The sequence below is a fragment of the Sander vitreus genome, chromosome 5, assembly GCF_031162955.1.
Source record: "Sander vitreus isolate 19-12246 chromosome 5, sanVit1, whole genome shotgun sequence".
NCBI classification, from domain to species: Eukaryota; Metazoa; Chordata; class Actinopteri; order Perciformes; family Percidae; genus Sander; species Sander vitreus.
Genome location: NC_135859.1, coordinates 17,642,291 through 17,656,773, shown reverse-complemented (window position 1 = coordinate 17,656,773; position 14,483 = coordinate 17,642,291). Strand labels below are relative to the sequence as shown.

Genomic DNA, 14,483 nt, shown 5'->3' with positions numbered 1-14,483 from the left:
CGAAAGTCCTCCTATAAGAAAAAACTAGTTTTAATAAGGCCACATAAGTCAAAGCCAACTTTATTGTCAATTCTGGCATATGTACAGGACATAGAGGATCAAAGTGCTGTTTCTCTCAGACATTATACAAGTACAGAAAATAAAAAAACAAGGTTTTAAAAAAATAATAAGATAAAGACAAAATACTTAAAATATTCTAAATATTTACAAAAGGAGGGGGGTGACAATAACAAGATACAGAGATCAAGAACAACAACAAAAACTAATAAGTAGTTGAAGTAGAACAGATTGCAAAGTGCAAATAGAAATGAAAGATTAAAAAAAGATGTGCAGGTAATATGACTTCCACATGATGAGTAATTAGCAGAACATAACAAGCAACATCTAAATTCCATAATATACAGTATATTCTCAACTACTCATGTTTTGTTTTGTATTGGATGTGTTAGATACAAGGCCGTTTGACCAGACTACTTCACATTTGAATCAAATATGCTTGTGTTATATTGCGTTATTGTGACAAATTGCATTACTGTGATCACAGAATGCAACTATTTAAATATGAATCCTTGATTTATTTTGGTTATCAATTATTATAGTGACTACTATGTATTGTGTGTATGTATAAGTGCATGCACTTCATGGTAGGTGGAAGTCAAATGAAGTCATCCAGGGAAACATGGTTAAAAAACACTTTTTTAAATTATACCTTTATCTATCTCATTAATAGGATGTTGTGTGTCCTTACTGGTGTGTGTCTGTCAGTGTGCATGGGTCTGTGTTGTTTGTCCCCGTCTGTTTTGGTCCTGAACTGGGTTGGTTTTCGGGTGGGTAGGGGACTGGAGGGGAAGTGACATGCTGTTTTAACTATGCTTTGTTCACTTTGGCCATTGTTGTATGTCATTTATTGTTAAAATTTAAATTTAAAAAAGTTGTAGAAAATATATCTCATTAATAAGACTGATTCTGATCATTTCTTACACTGCACTATAACTTGTATTCTTGTATTTAGAGCTGCAAAGATTAATTGATTAGTTTTCAACTATTAAATTAATCGTCAACTTTTTTGATAATAAAAAATCACTTTAAGTCATTTTTTATGAGAAAATTCAAATTCTCTGATTCCAGCTGGTGTCTGTATAAGTCATACTAAATATTAAGTAGGCTACATACATTATTTCTTGGCTTTACATGAGCATATATGTGGCAAAAGAAATATTTTTTAAAAGTGCAGACAGTATATAGAGAAGTAAAAATAACTTTCCAATGTTACAAGAGCATCTGTTTTCCAAAGGCAATTCTTTTTTTAGGTGCAGTACTGGATAACTACTGTATATGAGAAGTAAAAATATAACAATCGTTTGCACTTACATGACAACTTTGAAAGAAACGTGTCACTTTAAATCAAGCTGCATCTATCTCAATGATTTCCTTGATTTTGTGATCACAGCTGGCTGAGCGACTGGGGGCCTGTTTCTCGAGTTTTCTTCTCTGCACTTTCAGCAGTGTCTGCTTGGGACAGATGAAGAGCTTTCCTGCAGATGTTCTTGAAGATAGAGCTGGAGAAGTAGTAAACCACAGGGTCCAGCACGCTGTTGAGATAGGTCAGGCTAATGGTGATGTAAAACGTGATGGTCAGGTCTTCCAGAGCAGGGCAGACTTCAGAATCAGAGATGGTGGGGCTGGCTATTTGTTGGAACTTGATCCAAATCAGCAGCTGCGTGATGTTGCTCGGGAGGAAGCAAATGATGAAGAGCACCACCACTACTGTGATGAAGCACAGAGCCTTCTTAATCTTTGCATGCTGGGCCAACTGTCTCCTTCTCAGGTGGCCAATAATTTGGAATGTGCAGTAGAGAATCACAAACAAAGGCATATAGAAGGAAAAGAGGAACGTAAATTTATGCCAGCTCAGATTACTGTGGGCTTTAGTCTCAATCATGAAGCTCTCACAGTAGGTTGTATTGTTGTGTTGCAGAGTGAAGACATGAGCTGATATTGAGATGGTGAGCAACCATATTGCAAGTGCTCCACACATGGCTTTGGAGATACTCAGAGAGTTGATGGGATGATAGGGATGCACCACACGCATGTATCCATCCACAGCGATAGCCATCAAGAAGAGGGTACTTCCACTGCGGTTCATTGCCAACATGAAGAGGCAGGTGTTGCAGAGAGCGCCTCCAAAGCTCCACTCGATCTCAGAGATGTAGTAGCTGGCACGGAAAGGCAATGCCATGATGAGCAGAAAGTCAGCCATTGCCAGGTTAAAGAGTAACACCGTGCTGCTCTTCCAGGGCTTCAGCTAGAAGCAGAAGATCCAGAGAGCCAAACCATTTCCAAGGAGTCCCAAAATAAATTCTGTCACCAACAGTGGAGGGAGCACACTGATCAGCAGAGTTCCATTGAAATTGCATTTCATGTTGAGTTTTGTGCTGCCTCGCTGGCTACAGATCAGAGGAATAACACATGGAGGACTGTCTGCATTCTTTAAAGGGAAACCACTAAACGAAAAAAATTGTGAAGTGGGTTTTTGCATTTCTAGGAAGCCCGGCTGTACTGCTTTTCATTAAATGTTAACACACACAGTTATTTTAAAGAAGGGTTGGCTATTTGCATCAGAGGGGCCAGCATTATTGAACATTATCAGTTTCCAATACCTTGCATGTGGAAACCCTTTAAACATTTTGACCTTGAGGCTTGTATTACAATCACTGATGAGTCCTTTATCTTATTATCTTCAATTGAAATCCACTTACTGCATGTTTAACTGCATGCTTAACTGCAATTTATACCAGGATGAGGGTGCAAAAACTTTAAAGGCACTTTCACCGAAGACAGTTTGTGTTCGGGCAATGTCATACATGATTTGCCCGTTTGAGCGAAGATTACATGTACTGGTAGTGACTTTAGGAGTCAGGAGAGAACATAAGTAAGGAGGCAGTTTACACAGAATGGCCTTAAAAAGAAAAATATACCAATACTCCAACCTGCGATTGTGCAAAGAAGGCCAACCAACACTCTCATACAAGCTACAGTGATGAGTACGAAAACTAGAATTAGTTACAAATCTTAGTGCTGCATGGTATACTGAGTACTGATAAACTCTTGGCTCTTTAAATTTAGGAACTGAAAAGCATGATCTGTTCTGACTTTTAGCTCTTTCACTGCCATATTTTGCTGTTACATAATTATTTTGAAATCTTTGTATAAGATCCCTGTTGGTGCACACATGCATGTATGTCTGTTTGTATTTGGATGTTTGTGTGTAGGTGTGAATGTTGGCAAAGATACACATTCATGTAGTGTATATGGAGTTTAAAATTAATATTTCTTGCCCTTCGGGTGGGGGTGGTGTGAAGGTTTTGTAGATTCGGAGATTAGCAGAATGCTCTGGGGATGGTGAGACTGATATGGTGTTTATTTAAAGTATGATGTATACAGTTTTTTTCAACATGTATCAAGTGAACTGTTGTACAATTTAATTTATGGTAATGCAACCATTGCAATAAACACAAATAAGAAGAGTAACAGCTTTAACATGAGATTTGAATCTAATACCTTATTTTGAGAATGCTTTAGAAATAATGAGGAAGGAAGCTTAACAAGATACCAGTGTATGTTTCCTGTTGTGTGGTGTTTAGTGATGATTAATAGATATCCATGCAGTGGTTCAGGAAATAGCCACCATCAACAAGGTGGATCTCCTGAAAATCCATAACATGTGGCCGGGTTGGCTCAGTGGGTAGAGCAGGCGCAGATATACTGAGAGTGTCACATCTCACAAGTGTCAAGTTTCTTTGTTGAGTTGGTTTCATATTTTCTGTTGGTTTTCCCATTTCCTGTTTTATTTTGAAGTCTGTCTTTTCTCCCTAGTCTGGTTTTACTTCCTGTCTTTTGGTTTTCCCGCCCTTGTGATTGTCTGATGTGTGTCACCTGTTCCCCAGCCCTGTGTCACCTGTCCCTTGTTTCCTCATTACCCTGTGTATTTAGTCTCTGTATTTCCTTTGTGTCTTGTGGGATCGTTACGCTTTGTTCCGTGTGCTGCATGTGTTGCTGTTCTGTGGTGTCAGGTGGTGCTCTGAGTTTTTTGAGTGGTGTACTGTGTGTGCCTGCTCATTCCTCGCTTCCTGGCCTGCGTGCTTTTGGGACTTCTTGTTTGTACGTTTTTTATCCTGCTATCCTCTTCATTTTTGGATTTTCTCTTCATTAATAAACTTTAAACTCTGCATTTGGGTCCAAGTGTCATCTAGCCTTCACAGAGAGGTTTATGCCTCGACGTAGAGGTCCAGGGTTCGAGTCCGACCTGTTAAGATTTCCTGCATGTCTTCCCCCTCTCTCCCCTTTCTCGCCTAGCTGTCCTGTCAAAAATTTAAAGGCGGAAAAAGCCATCCATCCATCTTCCATCCATCTTCATCCGCTTATCCGGGGTCGGGTCGCAGGGGGTAGCAGCTCCAGCAGGGGACCCCAAACTTCCCTTTCCCGGGCCACATTAACCAGCTCCGACTGGGGGATCCCGAGGCGTTCCCAGGCCAGGTTAGAGATATAATCCCTCCACCTAGTCCTGGGTCTCCCCCGAGGCCTCCTCCCAGCTGGATGTGCCTGGAACACCTCCCTAGGGAGGCGCCCAGGGGGCATCCTTACCAGATGCCCGAACCACCTCAACTGGCTCCTTTCGACGCAAAGGAGCAGCGGCTCTACTCCGAGCTCCTCACGGATAACTGAGCTTCTCACCCTATCTCTAAGGGAGATGCCAGCTACCCTCCTGAGGAAACCCATTTCGGCCGCTTGTACCCTGGATCTTGTTCTTTCGGTTATGACCCAGCCTTCATGACCATAGGTGAGGGTAGGAACAAAAACTGACCGGTAGATTGAGAGCTTTGCCTTCTGGCTCAGCTCTCTTTTCGTCACAACGGTGCGATAAATTGAATGTAATACCGCACCTGCTGTGCCGATTCTCCGACCAATCTCCCGCTCCATTGTCCTCTCACTCGCGAACAAGACCCCAAGGTACTTGAACTCCTTCACTTGGGGTAAGGACTCATTCCCTACCTGGAGAAGGCACTCCATCGGTTTCCTGCTGAGAACCATGGCCTCCGATTTAGAGGTGCTGATCCTCATCCCAGCCGCTTCACACTCGGCTGCGAACCGATCCAGTGAGTGCTGAAGGTCACAGGCCGATGATGCCATCAGGACCACATCATCTGCAAAAAGCAGCGACGAGATCCCCAGCCCACCGAACTGCAACCCCTCTCCACCCCCGACTACGCCTCGATATCCTGTCCATAAATACTACAAACAGGATTGGTGACAAAGCGCAGCCCTGGCGGAGGCCAACTCTCACCTGAAACGAGTCCGACTTACTGCCGAGAACCCGGACACAGCTCTCGCTTTGGTCGTACAGAGATTGGATGGCCCTGAGAAGGGACCCCCTCATCCCCGTACTCCCGCAGCACCTCCCACAGTATCTCCCGGGGCACCCGGTCATACGCCTTCTCCAGATCCACAAAACACATGTAGACTGGTTGGGCATACTCCCAGGCTCCCTCCAGGATCCTTGCGAGAGTAAAGATCTGGTCCGTTGTTCCACGACCAGGACGGAATCCGCATTGTTCCTCTTCAACCTGAGATTCGACTATCGACCGAACCCTCCTTTCCAGCACCTTGGAGTAGACTTTACCGGGGAGGCTGAGAAGTGTGATACCCCTGTAATTGGCACACACCCTCTGGTCCCCCTTTTTAAAAAGGGGAACCACCACCCCGGTCTGCCACTCCTTAGGCACTGTCCCAGACTTCCACGCAATGTTGAAGAGGCGTGTCAACCAAGACAACCCCTCCACACCCAGAGCTTTAAGCATTTCTGGACGGATCTCATCAATTCCTGGGGCTTTGCCACTGTGGAGTTGTTTAACTACCTCAGCAACCTCCACCAGGGAAATTGATGCCAATCCCCCCTTATCCTCCAGCTCTGCCTCTACCATAGAGGGCGTATTAGTCGGATTTAGGAGTTCCTTCCACCACCCTATTACCTCCTCAGTTGAGGTCATCAGCGTCCCATCCTTACTGTACACTGCTTGGATGTTTCCCCGCTTCCCCCTCCTGAGGTGGCGAACGGTTTTCCAGAAGTACCTTGGTGCCGACCGAAAGTCCTTCTCCATGTCTTCTCCGAACTTCTCCCACACACGCTGCTTTGCCTCTTTCACGGCAGAGGCTGCAGCCCTTCGGGCCCTTCGGTACCTTGCAACTGCCTCCGGAGTCGTCTGGGATAACATATCCTGGAAAGACTCCTTCTTCAGTCGGACGGCTTCCCTGACCACCGGTGTCCACCACGGTGTTCGTGGGTTACCGCCCCTTGAGGCACCTAAGACCCTAAGACCACAGCTCCTCACCGCAGCTTCAGCAATGGAAACTTTGAACATTGTCCACTCGGGTTCAATGCCCCCAGCCTCCACAGGGATGCACGAAAAGCTCCGCCAGAGGTGTGAGTTGAAAGTCTGTCGGACAGGGGCCTCCTCCAGACGTTCCCAATTTACCCGCACTACCCGCTTGGGCTTACCAGGTCTGTCCAGAGTCTTCCCCCACCCCCTGACCCAACTCACCACCAGATGGTGATCGGTTGACAGCTCCGCCCCTCTCTTCACCCGAGTGTCCAAAACATACGGCCTCAGATCAGATGAAACGATTATAAAATCGATCATTGACCTTTGGCCTAGGGTGCTCTGGTACCAAGTACACTTATGAGCATCCCTATGTTCGAACATGGTGTTCGTTATAGACAATCCATGACTAGCACAGAAGTCCAACAACAAACAACCACTCTGGTTTAGATCAGGAGGCCGTTCCTCCCAATCACGCCTCCATGTGTCTCCATCATTACCCACGTGCGTGTTGAAGTCCCCCCAGCAGAACTATGGAGTCCCCGACTGGAGCCCCATGCAGGACTCCACTCAAGGTCTCCAAGAAGGCCGAATACTCCGAACTCTTGTTCGGTGCATATGCACAAACAACAGTCAGAGTTTTCCCCCACAACCGGCAGGCGTAGGGAGGCGACCCTCTCGTCCCACCGGGTTAAACTCCAACGTAGCGGCGCCAGCCGGGGCTTGTGAGTATCCCCACACCCGCCCGGCGCCTCACACCCTGGGCAACTCTGGAGAAGAAAAGAGTCCAACCCCTATCCAGGAGTATGGTTCCAGAACCAAGACTGTGCGTAGAGGTAAGCCCCACCAGATCTAACCGGTAGCGCTCCACCTCCCGCACAAGTTCCGGCTCCTTCCCCCACAGAGAGGTGACATTCCACGTCCCCAGAGCCAGCCTCTGCTGCCCGGGTCTGGTCCGTCGAGGCCCCTGACCTTCACTGCCACCCATGTGGCAGCGCACCCGACCCCAGCGGTTCCTCCCACAGGTGGTGGGCCCATGGGATGGAGAGATGTCCGCCACGTAGCTTTTTCGGGCTGTGCCCGGCCGGGCTCCGTGGCAAACCCGGCCACCAGACGCTCGCTGACGAGCCCTCCATCTGGGCCTGGCTCCAGACGGGGGCCCCGGGCTTCCTCCGGGCAGGGTCACTTCATCCCTTCCTCGATGTTTCATAGGATTTTTGAACCATTCTTTGTCTGGCCCCTCACCTGAGACCACTTTGCCTTGGGAGACCCTACCAGGAGCACAAAGCTCTAGACAACACAGCCCTCAGGTTCATAGGGACACACAAACCTCTCCACCACGATAAGGTGATGGTTCCCGGAGAAGGGCGGAAAAAGCCCCCCAAAAAAATTCTGTAACATGTTTGAAAAATGGATCTGCAAAACAGGCCCTGCTGTCACCAAGGTATGTCTCTCTGAGCTTGTATTCACTAATCACAGTTTCTGTTCATCTGCTTACATTGTGTTTTATAAAATTATAGTCATTGTGTAGAAATTTGACAAAACATATTTCTTTGATTAAAGGATATTGGTAATCATGAGCGTATTGGCAACATCGAGGAGGACCGTGTGTGTGTGTGTGTGTGAGAAAGTGAGATCACTGAAGAAATTCTGTTGACAATTACATGGAAATAAGTTTCTATTTCTAGTACTCTTTAATGTAGGCCTACAGTATAAAACTGTCAGTTGCTTGTCTGTTACACATTGTTTTTCTTTCCCTGTATTTCACATCCACAATGATTGGGCTGGGCAAAGAGTTGGAACACCAATGTGTGTCAGCTTCTGTTTATTGCGTTTATTTGATGCTCTCAGGGTGGTGTACATGCTGCAGTCTTCACCCATGGATGATGCTGTCCGTCTCCTAAACCCTATCCTATCTGCTGAAACCTGGGTGAGTAATGCACTGCAGTGAGTCAAAATTGGACAAAGTGTCGAGAGAAAGTGAATGACGTCTATTTTTTGGATTTCCTCCTGTAGCCGCTCAGCACTTCTGGGCCTTGTCTGACCTTCTGCCATCGGACTCGAGCGCTGCTTTGTCTCGTCCGCCTCGCTGATTCAGCCACTCTGGAGGCTAAGTTGCAGATCCCCAGGAACAAAATTCAGTAATAGGAAACATGTTTAATATTACTCATGGAATAATTAAATGCCAAGTTAATTTAAGGGGTGTGTAAGATGTGTTAAAGATTCTGTATTTTATATTCCCATATAGATATTATCTGAAGTGCTACATCTTTGTCTCTCAACTGGAGGCATTAAACATCCCTTACACGGTGCAGTCTTTCCTCAGTAGTCCCAAAGAGGGCTTGGTTAAAGGGTTGTGGAAGAACCACAGTCATGAGCCGCAGGTACTTTTTTAACCCGAAAACATTGAAACTGTTCTAGCTAGTTACTTCACTCTAGTTCCACTGAAACTAAAGCACCCTTTGTCCTTTCAGGCGGTGCAGTTGGTGGCTGACCTGTGCTTGGAGTATCGGGTGTACGACCCTCAGCTGTGGAACAGTCTGCTTCAGAAGCTGCTGGGCTTCAACTTGGTGAGGCACCAGATAAAATCTTTCTAATCAGTTTCTATTTCTATAAAATAATTCTATTAAAAAAAGATCATGGAATGCAGTATCTCACTCATATATGAGGTCTATGAAGTTTTTCTCCAGTCTTTGTAAAAGACCAGAAGGTGCTAGAGGCAGTAGTGGCGGTGCCTGCTCTGTGGGAGGTAACGTCATAGTTCATCGCTTTTATTTAAAGAAATGCAAATAATGCTGTCATTTATCTCTGTTACTTGAGACATGGTACATTTCAGTAAAGTTCAATGTGGTCCCAAAGTGTATATGATGTCTTCATTGTTACAAAATATCAGAAATACAACCTGCACCAGAGCCAGGACTCAGATGGTGGCCAGTTGCCGTTCTTTAATAGTGACAGTAGAGATATAGACAGGAAATGTGAGCAGAAAGAGGGCTGGATATGAAATGCAACAAAGATTTCACGGCCAGAATTAAAGGCTGTCTTTAGGCTGACTGACCTTTTGTTATACAATGTTTGGGTAGAATAATTGATGCTGATTGGCTAGAAGGTTATTGATATACATGTTTGCAATGCTCAGTTTGCTCCTAACTGTCTGATCTGTTTTCTTCTGTTCCTCTGAGTCCTGATCAACAGGCAACACTCTACAGGACCTTTTGTTCTCCTCAAGTACGCTTTTACTCATGTTCGTACGTGTCTTTCTTTTCTATTTAACCATTATCACCTTGATAATTGATCTGTTATAGAAACATAACAGACCTGTAATTCCACTTTAATTTGTTTTTCAGGAGTTTCTCAACATGCAAAATGGAGTTTCGGGATGAACTGACACTATTTCTGCAGCTTTGTTTTCACACGGTCTATTTTGGGCTCAGATGCAATATTCGCACTTATCTAATGTATCTTTCAACTATTCATGTAATCTTTTAATAAATGCTTTTCAATATAGATTGTGCAGCGGATTCCCTGAAAATGATCACGGTCAACAATCAAAGGCTATTGTGAAGGGAGTGTTAGCAGAAATGAATGCCTCACAGCAACACATCGGGGCAGAACCTGAGATGCAGGAAATTATGGTATGTGAGCCAGAGCATTCTGACTGCGTTACATTCACGATCCAGCGGCTTCGGCTGCTTGAAGGGACACAACACGAGATACACGCTGAACAAAACTCTGACTTGTTTGTCCACCCGGCCGCCCTGGGAGAGATCCACGGAGGGAGAGAGTTTGCCTTCGCTGCAGCCGTGGAGCTGGGCATTTTCTGACTTGAAGTGGAGCACGGCGCGACCCATGCACGGGCCGCCCCGCACCGCGGACTGTTGCCGACAGAGGAACCGGAGGGCGGCAGTGGGATTTTGCATTCGGTGCCGGGCCGAGACTGGAGGACTCAGCACCTGTGGAGTAGCGTATCTGGGCTACTGAACCGAGTTTGATTGGAGGATGCTGTGTGTAGGTTTTCGAACCAACCTTCGAAGGAACATTTAACCAGACTGTAAGAAATGATGAATGCTGGCTATACAGTCTATGTTTTGTGGACATTTAAACAGGCTGAAAAGAACATGATAAAGCTAAGATTAATCCTGGAGTCTGTGTTAAATCAGCTGCCGCTCTGATCCGAAATAAATGTGTTTAACAGTTATTCCGTTGTCTTCTGAATGTGTTCTGCTTTATTTTTATTAACATGCATTACTTGTCACTATTGCCGTCACAAGTTTGATTTAAATCCTACTATTGCAGTTGTTTGGATGGTAAGAAATGGTTGCACATGCACCGGAGATAAAGTGGGACAATGCGAAGGAAATGGGCTTTTCCTCCGCTGCTCCCCGTGAATATACCTCCCCGACAATACCTGACCAAACGTCCGTATTTTACGAGATGGGAGTGAGACTGTGTTGCAATGCCACAAAGCTTCTTAATCTTTTTATGTTGGTGCCGTCACGCATCTTGGAGCTTGGGAGTGAGAAAAAACATGAATAATAGGCTATATTGTTTTACAGATATGCTTAGTGTGTATTGAAGTCACTTACTTCTTTTTCTAGTTTTTGTCCAGTCATGTTTGTTCTGTATGACCATTAATTGTAGAAAGATATTTAGAATTATAGGTTATAGAGATTTGTGGATATGGTTGTAAAACATTCTCTCATTATGAATAAGGGTTTGAAATTAAGCCTAGTCCTTAGGGTAAATATGAACATGAATTCCCTCTGCTCACTTTTAAGGCAAAGTAGGCTAAATAATAAAACATTTTATTTATATAGTGCTTTACAGGCTACTCAAAGACACTTTACAGTAAAACTAGCACATAAAAACAGATACAGCAATAAAACCAACACAAAACAAGTATATTAAAAGCAATTAAAACTTTGTAAAAATGTGGAGTGACTAGTAGGCCCTAAGTAGATCTTTTTAAATCCTTATGCATTGTTTTGTCTGTTGGACTTTTTCTGTCTGATAACAACAGCCGTATTTCCCTTTTTGCAAACATAGACGTGGCGCTTATGCAAGAGTCACATTTACGTAAAAGATGTAAATCGTCTACAAAATACTTCAAGGTTGCTGCTTCATCTAGTGACGACACCAAAACCAAGGGCTCCATTGTGTTGCTTTCGCGGAAATGCTCACCATAGACAAAAGCAGTAAAGACCTATCTGGCAGGATATCATATATATGTACCACGATAAGGAGTAGGAAAATAGCCTTTGTTTCGGTATATGCACAGTCTACATATAATGAAAGTTTTTTTATTTATTTTTTTCTCACGCCTAACCAACGAATTTCTCTCGCTCGCGCTCGCTCTACCCTAATTATAGGGGGATACATGAATGCAGTACTAGATTTAAATCAAGATAGATCAGAGGTCAATCACACAAAAGCCCAAAAACATATCGGACATGTTTAAAACAGTTGTGGAATCCCACCATCTTACAGATATATGGAGGATGCACAATCCTACTAGCAAGGATTACACCTTTTCCACATGTCACCTCACCCACTCCCGCATTGATTATATGTTGTGCTCCAGTGAGCTTAAGGCAATGTTCCACACGATAGCAATAGAACCAGCAATTCTGTCTGATCACAATGCGCTGTTAACCACATTCCGTTGTGATATCTTAGGAGAAAGATCTAGAAGGTCTAGAATTTAATAATTCCCTTCTCAAGATTTATATCAATTAATACCGACTCAGTTTCTGACCCTGCATATACCTAGCAGGCAACTAAAGGATTTATTAGATTTTACATCCTCCTTCGTGGTCAATTTGAAGAGGAAAAGAGAGGCAAGGATAGCGGAGTTGGAAGAACGCTGTAAATCGTTAGAACAATCTCTTAAGACTTGTGTTTCTAAATCTACACATACTCTTCTAGTCACAAGTCGAACAGAGCTGAATGATCTGCTAAGGAGAGCTGAGTTCATAATGCACAGAGTGCGGCAAAATTACTATTTAACGGTTGTAAATCAAGCAAATTGCTTGCTCTGAAATTAAAACAAAGCGAATCTAGAGCTACTATCAACAGCGTCCGCACAGACCGAGGTATCTCAACAAATCCTAAGGATATCAGCACCACTTTTCTATCGTTCTACTCAAAGTTGTATGAGTCCTCCTGCAACCCAGATCTGACACAGTGCCAGAAGTTCCTAAAAGAACTAAACCTGCCTCTTCATGACCCAGAGGAGGCAGAAGAACTGGGTCAACCTATAACGTTGGGGGAACTTAAATCAGCATTAAAAAAAGGGAAAATGCCAGGGTTGGATGGAATTCCATCAGAACTTCTTCTACAGTATTTTGACATATTAGGACCTACCATTTTACAAGCATTAACTTCAGCCATAGAGAAGGGTACTTTCCACCAACAAACCAACACTGCGCTGATTTCTGTTATGCCGAAGAAGGGCAAAGATCCTACGGATTGCTCAGTCGGGACTGATATTAAGCTTTCTTCCAAAGCCCTGGCTCTCCGCTTAGAGTGCTTTATTGAGAAGCTAGTCCGCCCCGACCAATCAGGTTTTATTCCCAAGCATCATGCTGCAGACAATGTACGCAGACTATTTCATGTAATGGAAGAAGCCAAAAACCTTCCAACAACGGCAGCAGTTTTATCAGTGGACGCGGAAAAAGCTTTCGACCGCCTAGAGTGGAACTACTTGTGGCAAGTAATGCAGAGGCTTGGTTTGGGAGCCAAATTCATTGACATGGTGTGTACTTTATATGTGAAACCCACGGCCATAGTCTCAACCAATAGATTGCACTCTCAGCCATTTCCCATTAAGTGGGGCTCGCGACAGGGATGTCCGCTCTCCCCCATGCTATTTGCAATCTCTCTTGAACTGTTAGCCCAAGCCATAAGGCAAAATAATATCTGTAAGGTCCAGATTAAATCCAGTAGCAGCTCAATATCATTATTTGCAGATGATATTTTGTTGTACATTGCTGATCTTGAGGACTCTATTCCAAAAATTCTTAAGATCGTCAACAAATTTGGCTCAATCTCCGGATATAAAATTAACTGGAATAAATCTAATCTTCTTTTATTGAACAATGGGCATGTGGCATCAGCCATTAGTGTTACAATACCAATCCAAAGTAAAATTACATATTTGGGCATCACCATACACGCATCCCTACAGCGAGTTGTCCAGGACAACTATGAAACCATATTAAGTAGTGTTCAAAGGGATCTGGCCAATTGGTCTGCGCTGCCGGCATTGCTACAGTCCAGGATTGCTGTTGTTAAAATGAACATAGTTCCTCGTGTGAATTTCTTAAGTGCAATGATCCCCTTACCCCCACCGATAAATTTCTGGAAGAAACTTGATACCTTAAATCGGCAATATATTTGGAATAATAAACAACCTAGGCTAAAATACTCTACCCTGCAACGTACCTCAAACATGAGAGGCTTGGCCCTCCCCAACCTTAAAGTGCATCACAGAGCCTTTCAGCTACGGGCCCTCAGAGTGTGGATGGACCCCCTCATCTACAGTCCCATGGAGAGAAATAGAGCAAAACCTCACTGGAAGTCTAAGACTGCAGGACCTTGCCTTTGCAGGTGTGTGTCCAAAAAAGTGTATGTTAGCCTGTGGCTCTATTATCACCAACACATTGACCAACTTTAAACAGGTGGAGGAGCAACTACACTACACCAACAAGTGGAATTTGAACACCCCAATTGGGCACAATACACACTTAATGTCTGGTAACAAACCCTTTGCTTGTAAGCAGTGGAATGACAGAGGCATTTATACTGTAAACCAGCTATTCAATGAGAAAGGTATGTTGAGTTTTGAAGACCTAAGAGCTAGTTTTGAGGTCCCCAGGACATCCTTCTTCTTGTATCTGCGCTTAAGATCAGCTCTTAAATGTTATGGAGTGCCATGGGGAAACAGTCTTGAGGCACACCCAGTCATTAAATGGTTTGTTGATTTTCCTGTGAGAGGATTAGCCAAGATCTATGCTAAATTGATGCAAGTATCCATAGGAGAACTCCCAAGAGCAAGGAAAAGGAATTGAGAGCTGAGCCCTGAGGGTAACGCAATTAATTGGGAGA

The 14,483-nt window shown here is 44.2% G+C and overlaps 1 long non-coding RNA gene and 1 pseudogene across 1 annotated transcript; one reads left to right on the top strand and one right to left on the bottom strand.

Annotated features, from left to right (window-relative positions):
- Positions 1–14: 14 nt before the first annotated feature.
- LOC144518262 (hydroxycarboxylic acid receptor 2-like) lies at positions 15–2,513 on the bottom strand (annotated as a pseudogene).
- Positions 2,514–8,216: 5,703 nt separating this feature from the next.
- Positions 8,217–8,756, top strand: LOC144517627 (uncharacterized). The gene is made up of 3 exons (XR_013501954.1): positions 8,217–8,307; positions 8,394–8,518; positions 8,626–8,756. It is a non-coding gene; the product is annotated as an uncharacterized LOC144517627 (long non-coding RNA).
- Positions 8,757–14,483: the final 5,727 nt, after the last annotated feature.